This window comes from Oryctolagus cuniculus, chromosome 6 (genome assembly GCF_051225735.1).
Source record: "Oryctolagus cuniculus isolate XC-2025 breed Fujian yellow rabbit chromosome 6, ASM5122573v1, whole genome shotgun sequence".
Lineage (NCBI taxonomy): Eukaryota > Metazoa > Chordata > Mammalia > Lagomorpha > Leporidae > Oryctolagus > Oryctolagus cuniculus.
Genome location: NC_142872.1, coordinates 51,317,769 through 51,333,429, shown reverse-complemented (window position 1 = coordinate 51,333,429; position 15,661 = coordinate 51,317,769).

The following is a 15,661-nucleotide window of genomic DNA, read 5'->3' as shown; positions in this document are numbered from 1 at the left end:
GTATGGCTTTGGTTCATTTTCAAAGAAATTGTATATATGGTCCATTCTAGAATCCTGAAATCTTGCTTTTGATGATACATTTTTTCACTTTTATTGTTGCTTTTTGAAGAGAAGATTGCTGAATTCTTTACTCTTCCATGTTAAAAGTTGTGCTCAATCAAGCCACCTTTAAACAGTTTTTTTTTTAAATGTTTATTTATTTATTTTAAATTCAGAGTTTCACAGAGAGAGAGAGAGAAGCAGAGAGAGAGAGAGAGAGGTCTTTCATCTGCTGGTTTACTCCCCAGTTGGCTGCAAGGGCCGGAACTGTGCTGATCCGAAGCCAGGAGCCAGGAGTTTCTTTCGGGTCTGCCACATGGGTGCAGGGCCCAAAGACTTGGGCCATCTTTTACTGCTTTCCCAGGCCATAGCAGAGAGCTGGATCACAAGTAGAGCAGCGGGGCACAAACCGGTGCCCATATGGGATGCTGGTACTGCAGGCAGTGGCTTTACTTTCTATGCCACAGCGCTGGCCCCAACAGTTGTTTTAAGAACCATACAAAGAAGGTCACAGAGACTCTGTTTTTTTTTTTTAATTTTTTAAATTTTATAATTTAATTTTTTTTATTTTTTAAAGATTTATATATATGAAAGTCAGAGTTACACAGAGGAGAGGCAGAGAGAGAGGTCTTCCATCCGCTGGTTCACTCCCCAATTGGCCGCAATGCCCAGATCTGTGCCAATCTGAAGCCAGGAGCCAGGAGCTTCTTCTGGGTCTCCCATGTGGTTGCAGGGGCCCAAAGATTTGGGCCATCTTCTGCTGCTTTCCCAAGCCATAGCAGAGAGCTGAATTGGAAGAGGTGCAGCTGGGTCTTGAACTGGCTCCCATATGGGATGCTGGCGCTTTAGGCCAGGCCATTAACCTGCTGTGCCACAGTGCCGGCCCCTCAGAGACTCTATTTTAAGATTCTCAAATATTTCTATCATTAATCATAATTGGTTTATTGATTTTATGGTATTTGCACATGTTGCCTACTAACAACTTATACTTGTTAGTCAAGTGAGTTTTTATTGACTTCTAGTATTTATTTTCCCCTCTGAAGTACATCTGTCTGAACCATTACTCTATTAATAGTCACGTATTATCTTTTTGGGATGTGGATGTTATGACATGAAAATTCCTTGTGGCTCTCTTTCTCCTCTGTTTCTTCTGTTAATTTCTTTGTTTACTTTTAGGGACATGTTTTCAACAAGTTTTCCCTCTCAATCCATACCATCTGTGTTCAGCAATCTCTATTAATATTTCTTTTTTTATTTATATTCTCCTCTTGTAGTCAAGAAAATATTGCTTTAAAAATAATTTTAAGCCTTTGAAAATTTCTTGCTTTAGTGGGATGGTAAAATGGAAGTGTGAGCTTAGAAAATATGGATTCTGTCTTGATTCATCTGTAAAATAGAGATAGAACTAGTTAAATTCTAAGTTACTTCTGACTAAAGATCTGTGATTCTGTGAATTTGAGTTCTAATATCAACTACGTCTATTTGTGTATTTGATCTTATACATTAAAACCCAGTTTATATATACATGTAATAAGCAGGATAGGGATGTGTCAGTCATAACTATCACTCAATAAAATGGTCCTGGGAGGTTAGTGAATTTTAAGAGCTGAAATAAACACCTTTTCCTTTTCCATGCCATGTTCTCAAACACAAACCATTTTTTGAAGGTGATTAGGGCCTGGCAGCTTCCTCTTTCTTAGAGGAAAAGAACATTGAAAAGTTAATGGATCAGCAGACAAAGCCACAAAAGAGGTCGTTGTGACAGCTAGAAATGGGATTTCAACTCTAAATAGCCTTCCATTCCCTACTTACCCAGAAGCCTTTGCTGCTGCCTCAGCTTTGTTCTTCTTTTAGGAATACATTTTTTCCAGTTTGAGTTGTGTTAATTATTCAATGTGTGTTAAATATCAGTGTGAATATTGAGACTTAAAAATTTTGCAAAAAATGTATTGCAAGTACATACCCTGAGCACATTTTATATGTAAATGAGGCACTGCAATACTTCAACAAATACCATCTATAATTATACATTGTTACTTATATTAAATATAATTGATCTTTTATAAGTTTCTGGTAGTTCTTATTTGAAATATATTTTTTACGTTATTAATTTTTTGAGAGGGAGTGAGAAGGAAAGAGACTAAGCAAGAGAAAGAGAGATCTGAGGGAGAGAGAGAGAGAGAGAACTCTCACTCTCATCTGCTGTTTCTCTCCCCAAGTGTTCAGGATCCAGGAACTCAGTCCAGGTTTTTCTTGTGGGTGGCAGGAACCCAACTACTAGAGACATCACTTGCTAACTCCAAGGTGCACATTAGCAAGAATCTGGAATAGGAAATGTTGCTGGGACTTGAGCCCATGCACTCTGATACAGTATGCAGAGGTCCCAACTAGTAGCTTCATCACTGTGTGAAATGATTGCCCCTTTTTGAAATATTTTTTTAAAGATTTAGTTTATTCATTTGAAAAACAAAATTACAGAGACAGGTAGATCCAGAGAGAGAGAGGTCCTCCATCCACTGGTTCACTCCCCAAATGACCGCAATGGCCAGAGCTGATCTGATCTGAAGCCAGGATCCAGGAGCCTCCTCCTGGTCACCCAAGGACTTGGACCATCCTCCACTGCTTTCCCAGGCCACAGCAGAGAGCTAGATTGGAAGAAGAGCAGCCAGGACCTGAACTGGTGCTCACATGGGATGCTGGCACTGCAGGCCGGGGCTTCACCAACTGCGCCACAGTGCTGGCCCCTCCTTTTTGAAATATTTTAAAGGAGATATGTTTATTTACTCACTCTCAGGACAAACGTTATCAGTTTTATTCTTCTTTTTGATTGGGGTTTAGAATTAATTTGGCTTCTTTGTCTTAGCCAAATAAAAAGAACTATCTTTTACTGAACGTTTACTATATGGCCATCCATAGGCTAAGCACTTTACAAAAAGTATATTTAATTCTTGAGATAATCCTGCAAGCTAGAACTTGCTTTGTGGAGGGTAGAATAGTTTAAAAGATGTAATTCAGGCAGATGAAGCATTGTACGTGGTAGAAGCAGTTTCAAAGACATCAGTTTTCCTCTAGAGCTTTCTTACTTTTCATTATCCAACATGTTTTTTCCTTACCTATCACCCCTATTGGCTGTGTTAAGGAGTATTTGTGGATGTTGACCATCTTATTTATTTTGCAGCTTGTTATGCATCTGTTAATTTTGGGACCATTTTTCCACTATACCCTGTAATTCTGAAAGGGTTTCTAATTATGTGTCCCTAAATTCCCTACCATAAGTAGGCCATAAACTTCAATGAACTTCCAGCGAAGGATCTGGGGTTCATGTACATGCTGTTCCATCTTTGTAAAGTGAGCATTACTTGGGAAAGCAGATATTAGTGAAGGAATGAGAGCCATGATACCATTGTTTGAGCCTCTCAACCATCCCTGTCTGAGGCATGTCTCTTCACCCCTGGCATCTCCAGAAATGAGACAAGATATTCCTGTCAGTGCTTAAACCAGCTTCAGTTGAGTTTCTGACATTTGCAACCAAACAATCCCATTTGAGAATGTGTAATTCATTCTAGCTCTTCCAGAACTTGTGTAGTGTATGGGGCTTGTCTCCGATACCTTTATTCCATTTAATATTGCCTATTTGGTGAATGCATGGCTGTAATAAGTGATTGGCCCATGCTTCTCACTTTGGAGCCCCTAAGATCCCCTAGAGTGATGGGAGCGATGTGTCATGTCATTCAGGTGTGTAAAATTAGTGCTGGCTTTTTAGGATGCAGACTCATTTTACACAGTTGGGAAGGGAAGTCTGAGAAGATGCAAATAACTTCAATATGATAAGCCCTTCTTAAGGTTACATTTAATTTCATGTGCTGAAGGTTCTGTTCTTGGTGCTGAATATTCATGTGCAGTGAGGAGTCCCAGAGGCTCACAACAGTGTCATTTTCTGCAATTTCAGAGTGAAGGGAAATGTGCTTTCTGCTGATAATACGACTGAGATGTGATGAAGGTGAGCTCGTGACTCTTTTTTAACCTTTTAAGTTCCAATGTAAATGATTTTGACAAAAAGCTGACGTTTCAGAAAATATTAAGGCACCATGAGGGCTTTTCTTAACTCCTGGTAAATTCCTGTTTTTATATGAGGGTACATGAAGGGCAAAAAGGCACCAAAAACCTTTCTTTTAATAAACTCCGATTAACTCAGTGTGAAGTGCATGCATTATTTCAAAGTTACTGACTTCTTGGTTGACTTTAAGTTCTCATAAATTACATCTGTATGAACTACTTTGCCTTTTTCACTGCCCCACTCAGTAGTGCAAAATGTCATGGAATGGTAACAGGGTTAAAATAGGTTGAAGCCAGAATGAAATCTTAATTCATGCAGGTGGGTAGAATTCCTTATCATTACTCAGTGTTAGAATGCAAAGCTTTGCTGTTTTTTTATTTGCCAGAATTTTAACCATGTTATCATGAGATTTCTTAATAAATACTGTTTTGAGGGATTTGTGTTGGGAGAAGCAGAATATCAGGAGAAAGTGAACCATGGTTAGATTAGGAAAACAAATCTTTACCCAAGACAACTGTGATCAATGGGTGATAGATCAATTGACAAATTCATGTAGAGAGTGAATCATAGAAAGAAAACCATACTGATTGTAAATATTTTATTTTAACATAAAACATTTAAATGTATGCTATTTTGCCAGTCTCTTTCTTTGAGGGGACTTCCATGGATAGAGATCTGTATCCTGTTTAGTGACTCAAATACATCCATAGTATTTTGTCTCTCTTGTTGTTTCCAGGTTCTATTTGTTTAAAAAGGCTTAGAATTTTAAAATAGTTGTATGGTCCCCTTACTCCAAATATATTTTTGTGATTTCACCTTCTCATTTATATCTAACTCAGTAGCATTTTTTTTTGAGTTGTCATATTTAGAACATCTTTTTTTAAAGATTTATTTATTTATTTGAAAGGTGGAGTTACAGAGAGGCAGAGAGAGAGGCAGAAAGAGAGAAAGAGAGAGGCAGAGAGCGAGAAAGAGAGAGGTCTTCCTTCCACTGATTCATTACCCAGATGGCTGCTGATCTGAATCCAAGAGCTTCTTCTAGGTCTTTCATGTAAGTACAGGGGACCAAGGACTTAGGCCATTTTAAACTGCTTTCCCAGGCCACTGCAGAGGGCTGGATCAGAAGTGGAGCAGCTGGGACTTGAACTGGTGCCCACATTGGATGCCGGCACTGCAGGTGGTGACTTTACCCACTACGTCACAGTGCCGGCCCCAGGACATCTTTCCTACACATGCAACTCAGCTTTCCCAGAAAAACACTTTTTGTTCTTAATTAACTCATATTTCAGCAGCTTATATACCAGTTAATTAAATGTTTTACTTACCACATCAAGTTCTTACCTCAGAAACTAACTTTTGATAAATGTACAACCCAACTGGTGGGCTTATAATAGAAGGACACTGTGATATTGTGATATAAGAGTATATATTTGGTCCTTGTCCCTGGTTTCTGCCACAGTCACACAGTTCCTAAAACCCTTGGAATCTGTAAAGTGTTGTGTCTTTTGTATGTTGATGAGAGAGTGGTGACTAGGGACCCCCTAGATGATTTCAAAACATGGTCTGGTCACTAAAAAGGCCAACAAATCATTAGAGATTTGGGATGTTCAGGCCAATACCCTAACATTTGCTGAGGGAGCAGGGGTTGGAGGTTGAGTTGATCAGTAATGGCCAGTCATGCATATGCAGTGAAGCCCCCATAAAACTCCAAATGCCAGGATTTGGGGGAATTTCTGGATTGCTGAACACATGGAGGTTCCTGGAGGATGGTGTGCCCAGAGAAGGAATGGAAGTGCCAACCACCTTCCCATATACTTCGCCCTACCCATCTATAGCATCTGGGTATTCATCTGTGAATTGTAGTTTCTAATGTAGCCACCATGAACAGGAGCTTGAGACTGTTAGAATGCATGCTTGCTTAGTTCTGCCTTGATACCTGTCTCAATCCCAAAGACATTCTCTGCTGAACTTGTTATCTCACAGATATCCTTGCCTTAGTCCCTGGTGGGGAAGAGTGTCATGGTGATATAAATGGAAGGTGCATCCTGCCCTCGACTGTCTGATGTAAACATGTGACTTGTGTCTGGGCGTTCTCTCAAAGTCACATAGCTCTTGTTTGTAATCAGGTCTTATTCCCATATCCTAGCAAGGAAACCTGAAGAAAGACAGGACTGTTACAGGAAATGCTTGGTAGCTGCTATAGTTTGAATATGGTTTATCCCATCTGAAACACATGTTGAAATGTAAATACCATTCGAAGATACTAAGAAATGGGACCTTTAAGAAAGTGGATGGCGTTGTCATCATGAATTGATTAATTTATCCATGTGATTATTGGATTACCAGATTAATAGGTCAGTGGGTTATCTTGAAGGTGAGTCTGCTATAAAAAAAAAAAAAATTTGACTAGGTTTCTTGTGTATCTCTTACCATGAGATACCCTGGCCAGCCTCAGAACTCTTCCAGGAATCAGGCCATCACCAGATGTGGCCTTTGATATTGGACCAGAACTATGTCAAAATAAAACTTTTTTTTAAAATAACTAATTTAATCTGTGGTAGTATGTTATTAGCAAGACAAAATAGAATAAGGAAAAATTTTAATATATTATTGATTTGTGTGGAAATACTATAATCATGATGCATTTTCATGAAAAATACTGTCTGGGCTTACTAGAGTCTACATAAGAGCCGACTGTGTTACCCATTGACTATCTAAAGGCTATACCCATAGTGAAGGGTTCAGTAGAAAGGAAGAAGAAAAGAAATTAGGTTTACATTTTTGTAGATTCTGAGCAGTAGCGAGTTCCTGCCTTTTATTCCATGTGTGAACCATTGCTAGAGTTTAATTCAAGGGCCATGACAAGCTGCTGTCAGTATTTGTACCACAAATGGAAACTCAAAAGAATTCCATTTATCCTGCTGACTGTTGCTTTACAGTAAAAACACAAATCATAAATAATGAAACCTGGGGCCGGTGTGGTGGTACAATAGGTTAATCTTTTGCCTGTGGCGCCAGCATCCCATGTGGGTGCTGGTTCTAGTCCTGACTGTTCCTCTTCTGATCCAGCTCTCTGCTATAGCCTGGGAGAACAGTAGGAGATGACTCAAGTTCTTGGGCCCCTGCACCCGTGTGGTAGACAGGAAGAGGCTCCTGGCTCCTGGCTTTGGATCGGCACAGCCCTGGCCATTGCAGCCCTTTGGGGAGTGAACCAACGGACAGAACACCTTTCTCTCTGTCTCTCCCTCTCACTGTGACTCTACCTCTCAAATAAATAAATAAAATCTTAAAAAAAAAAATAATGAAACCTAAGCCGTGGGTTTCTCATGAGTTGTGGAACTGAGCTCCTCCTAATGGAAAAGGCAGATTCCAGATAATTAGCTCCCCTCTACTTTTAAAGGTTTATTTATTTATTTATTTGAAAGTCAGAGTTACACAGAGAGAAGGAGAGGGAGAGGGAGAGGGAGAGGGAGAGGGAGAGGGAGAGGGAGAGGGAGAGGGAGAGGGAGAGGGAGAGGGAGAGGGAGAGGGAGAGGGAGAGGGAGAGAGAGAGAGAGAGAGAGAGATCTTCCATTCTTCCATCCACTAGTTCACTTCCCAATTGGCCGCAGCAACTGGAGCTGCGCTGTTTTGAAGGCAGGGCCAGGAGCTTCCTCTAGGTCTCCTACACGGCTGCAGGGGCCCAAGGACCTAGGCCATCTTCTACTGCTTTCCCAGGCCACAGCAGAGAGCGGGATCGGAAGAGGATCAGTCGGGACTCGAACTGGCGCCCATGTGGGATGCTGGCACTGCAGGAGGTGGCCTCACCCGCTACACCACAGCGAAACAGGCCCCTTTTTACATGTGATAAAAGCTGAGAATTTTGCATGCCATGGGGACTCCTCAGTCACAAGCAAGCCATATGGAATAGATAATAGGGTTCTGAACCTAGATGAACTGCTTCTGGAATTATAGAAGGCTTTTTACGTTTGCTGGAAGTGTTAGATAACATTGTGGATAAGGAACTGTTTTCTGTTAATATAGATTAGAAAATTAGGGACTTTAAAAAAAAAGCTTTTAAAAGACTTTCTGACTCATTTTCCTCCTTATTTTCTTTTGCATTCTAGCTCTGACTCAGCCATGAAATTTGTAGTTAGAAATAAGAAAAGCCAGATTTGTTCCTATTGGTAGAAAGCTATGATTAGAAACTTCAATGCATTTACTCTGGCCTTAGAATCAGCCCTTAAGGCATTCAGATCCAGCTGAAAAAAAAGCCCATGAGAGTATTTTAGGCATGGAAAGCCAAGATACTCTGGCAAAATAAATAAATAAATAAATAAAAATAAAAACCTATATGAAAGATCTCTGTGAGTGAGATTCCAGTAAAAAGAACAGGTCATCAAAGAAGGAGGTACCTTTCTCTGAAGGGAGAAGAGAATTTCCACTTTGACTACAACCTTGTCTAAATAAGATCAGAGTTGGTGAACTCAAAAGGCCTCCATAGCCTTGGCGACTCATGACAAAAAGAGTCTAGGGTGATTACTAATGCCATAAACAAGAGTGTCAATTTGTTAAGTCAACAAGAGGAATCACTGTGCACTTACTTCTCATGTAGGATCTCTGTCCTAAATGTGCTGTACATTGTGATTTAATGCTATAACTGGTACTCAAACAGTATTTTACACTTTGTGTTTCTGTGTGGGTGCAAACTGTTGAAATCTTTACTTAATATATGCTAAATTGATCTTCTGTATATAAAGAGAATCGAAAATGAATCTTGATGTGAATGGAAGGGGAGAGGGAGCGGGAAAGGGGAGGGTTGCGGGTGGGAGGAAGTTATAGAGGGGGGAAGCCATTGTAATGCATAAGCTGTACTTCAGAAATTTATATTTATTAAATAAAAGTTAGAAAAATCAATGCATTTATATTATATTTTACATGTGGGATCATATTAGGTATTATAGTGGGCACATAATTTTATTTTGAATTATTTCTTCTACCATTTCTTATGACACAGGTATTTAAGAATGTTGATGTGTTCTTTTTTTGTAATTGTGGATGTTAATAGGAAGTAATTAAGGTTAAAAATTATTGAAATGTGCATTGGTCTTAATCATGGAGATTTGGTGTTGGCACATATGTAGAAAAGTGATTTGCTTATTTAGGTAAACAGAAGTGATATGTAACCACTAAAAGTTATCATTAAAAATCTTCTCATGTTGCCTTCCATGAAAGATTAAAAATTGTTTCTTAAATAATTGAAGAAATATTAATGATTCATGCAGGTTAGAACACTTGGAAGGCTCATCTTGTCTTTTAAGACACTATCTCTCCTGATTGCCAGATTCTTGTATTTTTTTCAAACATTTCTGCATTTGATTTTCCAAAAAGATGTACCTTGTGCAGATTTGTCTATTTATTAATGACTGAACAAGTAATATACTAAAATGTGACAATATTGACATTACATAGTGACATTGATTATTTACAGAGCTATCTATTTTATATTCTCACTTAGCCACGGTAAAGAATATGCTACTATATGGGAACAAAGTCCAGGTCTTATTTCTTCTAAAAGCTTTCAATATTGGAAGTTAAAGTAAATAATTTAATTTTATATATAAAAAGAATTGTCCTGCTTTTAAAGCAGCTGTATGCTAGCTAATTTGGAAAAATAAAGAAGTTATATAATAACATTAGAAGTAGAAAAGTGACTGATTCTCACTGACTAATGGAAATAAAATAATTGTAAATCTTGGCCAAGCCAAAGTTTTGGGCCAAATTTGAACAATTTTTAATTCTAATGTAAGTATCAGATATTCTCAAATAGGAGAGATATGTTTTTGCACTTACAGGTACTATTCTTAAACTATTTACTGTTGAGATACTGTTATATATACTCCTTGTCTGTGTAAAAATTGGTTTAAAGTTTGGGGCCACTTGTATAGTTTCCTCATTCCATTTTTTGTAAGCTTATCAGAATAAAAAATACAAAACTCAATTGTTTTCAATCTTGTTCAGATTTTCTTGTGTCATTGATTTATTTTTGATGTTAATCAAATCTGAGCTTAATCTAAGAATTGATGCCTCAGGATTCCAGGACTTTGACTTCAGTGAGACAGAATCACAGTTTGGTTCTCAATCAGATTTATGCAATTTAGTAGCATTATCAGTTTATCTGAGGTTTAAAAATAAGGTTTCAATATCAAATTTAACCTAATCCTGGGACTCATAAGTCTTATTGTATGAGAAAATTCATAGAGATATGTCATTACTGACTAAATCAGGCCACAATTTATTGCTTCATCCTATAGCTATATTCTACAGTCCGAAGGAAATGAAATATAATTGAGTTATGTTATTGTTAATAATAAAGCTAATATTAAACATAGTAAGAGCAGTATACTAAACTGGAAGAAAGCTTTCTTTTTCTTTCTTTTTTTTTAAAGATTTATTTTATTTTATTTGAAAGTCAGAGTTACAGAGAAAGATAGAGACACAGAGAGAGAGAGGTCTTCCATCTTCTGGTTCACTCCTCAAATGCCCACAACAACCAGAGCTGAGCCCATCCGAAGCCACGAGCCAGGAGCTTTTTCTGTGTCTCCCATGTGGGTACAGGGGCCCAAGCACTTGGGCCATCATCTGCTGCTTTCCCAGGTGCATCAATAAGGAGCTAGAGCAGAAGTAGAGCAGCTGGGACTTGAACCAGCCCCCGTAAGGGATGTTGGTGCTGCAGGCAGGGGCTTTAACCCAGTGCACAACAGCACCAGCCCATGGAAGAAAGCTTTCAAGTTTTTGATCCCTCTTCCATTTTGTTGTTGGGAAGAATTTGAAGACAAGATAGCTTTGATGGATTTGGATGTTGATTTTTTTATATTTTTTCTTTTTAGCTGGGGTAGAATACCTTTGTAAAACCATATATATTCAGAACCTTGGTCCAATTAAAATTCTCTAATAAAGGCTGTTTGTGTAAATCTAATAATGACCTATTTTTCCGTCCTGTTTTTGAGTTTTTTAGGCCTAGAATTGGGTAATGTTTGATGCTACTACTTTATGAGCTACTTGAACCTGTATCCCCTTATCTTGCCTCTTTTTTTACTATGGAAAAGCTATCTGTTCTCCTACTTGTGACCAAGTATTCTGATGTAGTAGCTCCCATATTCCAAGGATATGATTCAATAATCTTTCTTTTCCTATAATTAATTTTTCCAGTATAATTTTTGATCAGAACAATCACATGATGGAATATTTTTCCCACAAACCTTTTATTTACGGTATACAAAATTCATGTATTTTATAAATACAACTTTACGAATATCTCACTCTTTTTCCTCATCCCTCTCCTATTCCCATTCTTAATTTTTACCAAGAACTGTTTTCAGTTAACTTTACACACATTAACTCTATACTAAATAAAGAGTTCAATAAATAGAATGGAAAAAAAAAACCTGTTCCTCAACTATAGAGACTAGGGCTAGTCAAAGTAATTACATCTAAAAGTGGCAATTTCATTTCTATGGATTACCTTTTAGGTGCTCTGTTAGTTATCATGGATCAGGGAGAACATATGGTATTTGTCTTTTTCAGACTGGCTTATTTCACTAAGTATGATGATTTCGTTTCATCCATTCTGTTGTGAATGACAGGATTTCATTTTTCTTTTTACCACTGTGTAATATTATATGGTGTAAATATCCCATAATTTCTTTATCCTGTCTTCACTTGAGAGGCATTTGGATTGATTATATATATCTTAGCTATTGTGACTTGAGCTGCAATAAACATGGGGGTACAGATAACTCTTTCATATGCTGCTTTCTTTTGTTTTGGGTAAATTGCCAGGAGCAGGATTTCTGGGTTATATGGTAGGTCTATATTCAGATTTCTGAGGTATCTCCATAATATCTTCCACAGTGGCTACATCAGTTTGCATTCCCACCAATAGTGCATTAGGGTACCTTTTCCCCCCACATCCTTGTCCTCATTTGTTGTTTGTTGATTTCTGTATGAAAGCCATTCTAATGGGGGTGAGGTGAATGTCATTGTGATTTTGATTTGCATTTCTCTGATGGCTAGTGATCCTGAGCATTTTTTCATGTGTCTGTTGGCCATTTGGATATCCTCTTTTGAAAAATGCCTGTTTAAGTCATTTGCCTGTTTCTTAACTGGAATGTTTGTTTTGTTGTTGTTGAGTTTTTTGAGCTATAGATTCCTTTTTTTTTGATTAATTTTCTTTATTTTTTTTTAATTTAGTAAATATAAATTTCCAAAGTAAGTTTATGGATTACAATGCCCCCCCCATAATTTCCCTCCCACTCGCACCCCTCCCATCTCCCGCTCCCTCTCCCATTCCATTCACATCAAGATTCATTTTCAATTCTCTTTATATACAGAAGATCAGTTTAGCATATATTAAGTAAAGATTTCATCAGTTTGCACCCACACAGAAACACAAAGTGTAAAATACTGTTTGAGTACTAGTTATAGCATTAAATCACATTGGACAACACATTAAGGACAGATCCCACATGAGAAGTCAGTACACAGTGACTCCTGTTGTTGACTTAATAAATTGACACTCCTGTTTATGGCGTCAGTAATCTCCCTAGGCTCTAGTCATGAGTTGCCAAGGCTATGGAAGCCTTTTGAGTTCGCTGACTTCTATCTTATTTCGACAGGGTCATAGTCAAAGTGGAAGTTCTCTCCTCCCTTCAGAGAAAGGTACCTCCTCCTTTGATGGCCCCGTTCTTTCCACTGGGATCTCACTTGCAGAGATCTTTCATTTAGGTCTTCTTCTTTTTCCTTTTTCTCAGAGTGTCTTGGCTTTCCATGCCTAAAATACTCTCATGAGCTCTTCAGCCATATCTGAATGCCTTAAGGGCTGATTCTGAGGCCAGAGTGCTATTTAGGACATCTGCCATTCTATGAATCTGCTGTGTATCCTGCTTCCCATGATGGATCGTTCTCTCCCTTTTTGATTCTATCAGTTAGTATTCGCAGACACTGTTCTTGTTTGTGTGATCCCCTTGACTCTTAGACCTATCAGTGTGATCAATTGTGAACTGAAATTGATCACTTGGACTAGTGAGATGGCATTGGTACAGAAACAGATGGATAGACCAATGGAACAGAATAGAAACATCAGAAATCAACACATCTACAGCCAACTTATATTTGATCAAGGATCTAAAACCAATCCCTGGAGTAAGGACAGTCTATTCAATAAATGGTGCTGGGAAAATTGGATTTCCACGTGCAGAATCATGAAGCAAGACCCCTACCTTTCACCTTACACAAAAATTCACTCAACATGGATTAAAGACTTAAATCTATGACTTGACACCATCAAATTATTAGAGAGCATTGGAGAAACCCTGCAAGATATAGGTACCGGCAAAGGCTTCCTAGAAAAGACCCTGGAGGCGCAGGCAGTCAAAGCCAAAATTAACTATTGGGATTGCATCAAATTGAGAAGTTTCTGTACTGCAAAAGAAACAGGAGAGTGAAGAGGCAACCGACAGAATGGGAAAAAATATTTGCAAACTACACAACAGATAAAGGGTTGATAACCAAAACCTACAAAGAAATCAAGAAACTCCACAACAGCAAAGCAAACAACCCACTTAAGAGATGGACCAAGGACCTCAATAGACATTTTTCAAAAGAGGAATTCCAAATAGCCAACAGACACATGAAAAAATGTTCAAGATCACTAGCAATTAGGGAATTGCAAATCAAAACCACAATGAGGTTTCACCTCACCCCTGTTAGAATGGCTCACATTCAGAAATGTACCAACAATAGATGCTGGAGAGGATTTGGGGAAAAAGGGACACTAACCCACAGTCGGTGGGAATGCAAACTGGTGAAGCCACTATGGAAATCAGTTTGGAGATTCCTCAGAAACCTGATGATAACCCTACCATTCAACCCAACCATCCCACTCCTTGGAATTTACCCAAAGGAAATTAAATTGGCAAACAAACAAGCTGTCTGCACCTTAATGTTTATTGCAGCTCAATTCACAATAGCTAAGACCTGGAACCAACCTAAATGCCCATCAACAGTAGACTGGATAAAGAAATTATGGGACATGTACTCTATAGAATACTATACAGCAGTCAAAAACAACAAAATCCGGTCATTTGCAACAAGATGGAGGAATCTGGAAAACATCATGCTGAGTGAATGAAGCCAGTCCCAAAGGAACAAATATCATATGTTCTCCCTGATCTGCGACAACTAACTGAGCACCAAAGGGGAAACCTGTAGAAGTGAAATGGACACTATGAGAAACATTGACTTGATCAGCTCTTGTCCTGACTTTTGATGTACAATGTAATACTTTACCCATTTTAGTATTTTTTGTTTTGTTTTGTTCTAGTACTATTGGTTGAATTCTGTAATTAACACCCAATTATTCTTAGGTGTTTAAATTTTAACTGAAAAGTGATCCCTGTTAAATATAAGAGTGGGAATAAGAGGGAGGAAATGTACAATTTGGGACATGCTCAATCGGATCTAAAGATTCCTTTATCAATTCCATAGTTTGCAAATAGTTTCTCCCATTCTGTCGGTTGCCCCTTCACTTTTCTGAATGTTTCTTTGGCAGTTTAGAAGCTTCTCAATTTGATGTAATCCCATTTGTCAATTTTGGCTTTGATGCCTGTGCCTCTGGAGTCTTTTCCAGGAACTCTGCCTATGCCAATGTTCTGCAGGGTTTACCCAATGTCTCTAATAATTTGATGGTTTTTGGTTGTAGATTTAGGTATTTGGTCCATTTTGAGAGGATTTTTCTGTGAGGTGAAAAGTATGGCTCTTGCTTCATACTTCTGCTTGTGGAGATCCAGTTTTCCTAGTACCATTTATTGAAGAGAGTGTCCTTGCTCCAGGGATTGATTTTTGCTCCCTTGTCAAAGATAAGTTGGTTGTAGATGTGTGGGTTGATTTTTGGAGTTTCTATTCTGTTCATTGGTCTGTCCATCTGTTTTTGTACCAGAACCAGGATGTTTTGATTATAAGTGCCCTGTAGAAGCGAGATACACAGCCGACCCATAGAATGGCAGATGTCCTAAACAGTACTCTGGCCTCAGAATCAGCCCTTAAGGCATGCGGATCTGGCTGAAAAGCCCATGAGAGTATTACAGGCATGGAAAGCCAAAACACTCTGGAAAAAAAAAAAAGATAAAGGGGCCCTAAATGAAAGATCTCCACGAGTGAGATCCCAGTGGCAAGAACAGGTCATCAAAGAAGGAGGTACCTTTCTCTGAAGGGAGGAGAGAACTTCCACTTTGACTACAACCTTGTCTAAATATGATCAGAGTCGGTGAACTCAAAAGGCTTCCATAGCCTTGGCGACTCATGACAAGAGCCTAGGGTGATTACTGATGCCATAAACAAGAGTGTCAATTTGTTAAGTCAACAAGAAGAATCACTGTGCACTTACTCCTCATGTAGGATCTTTGTCCTTAGTGTGCTGTACATTGAGATTTAATGCTATAACAAGTACTCAAACAGTATTTTTCACTTTGTGTTTCTGTGTGGGTGCAAACTGTTGAAATCTTTACTTAATATATGCTAAACTGA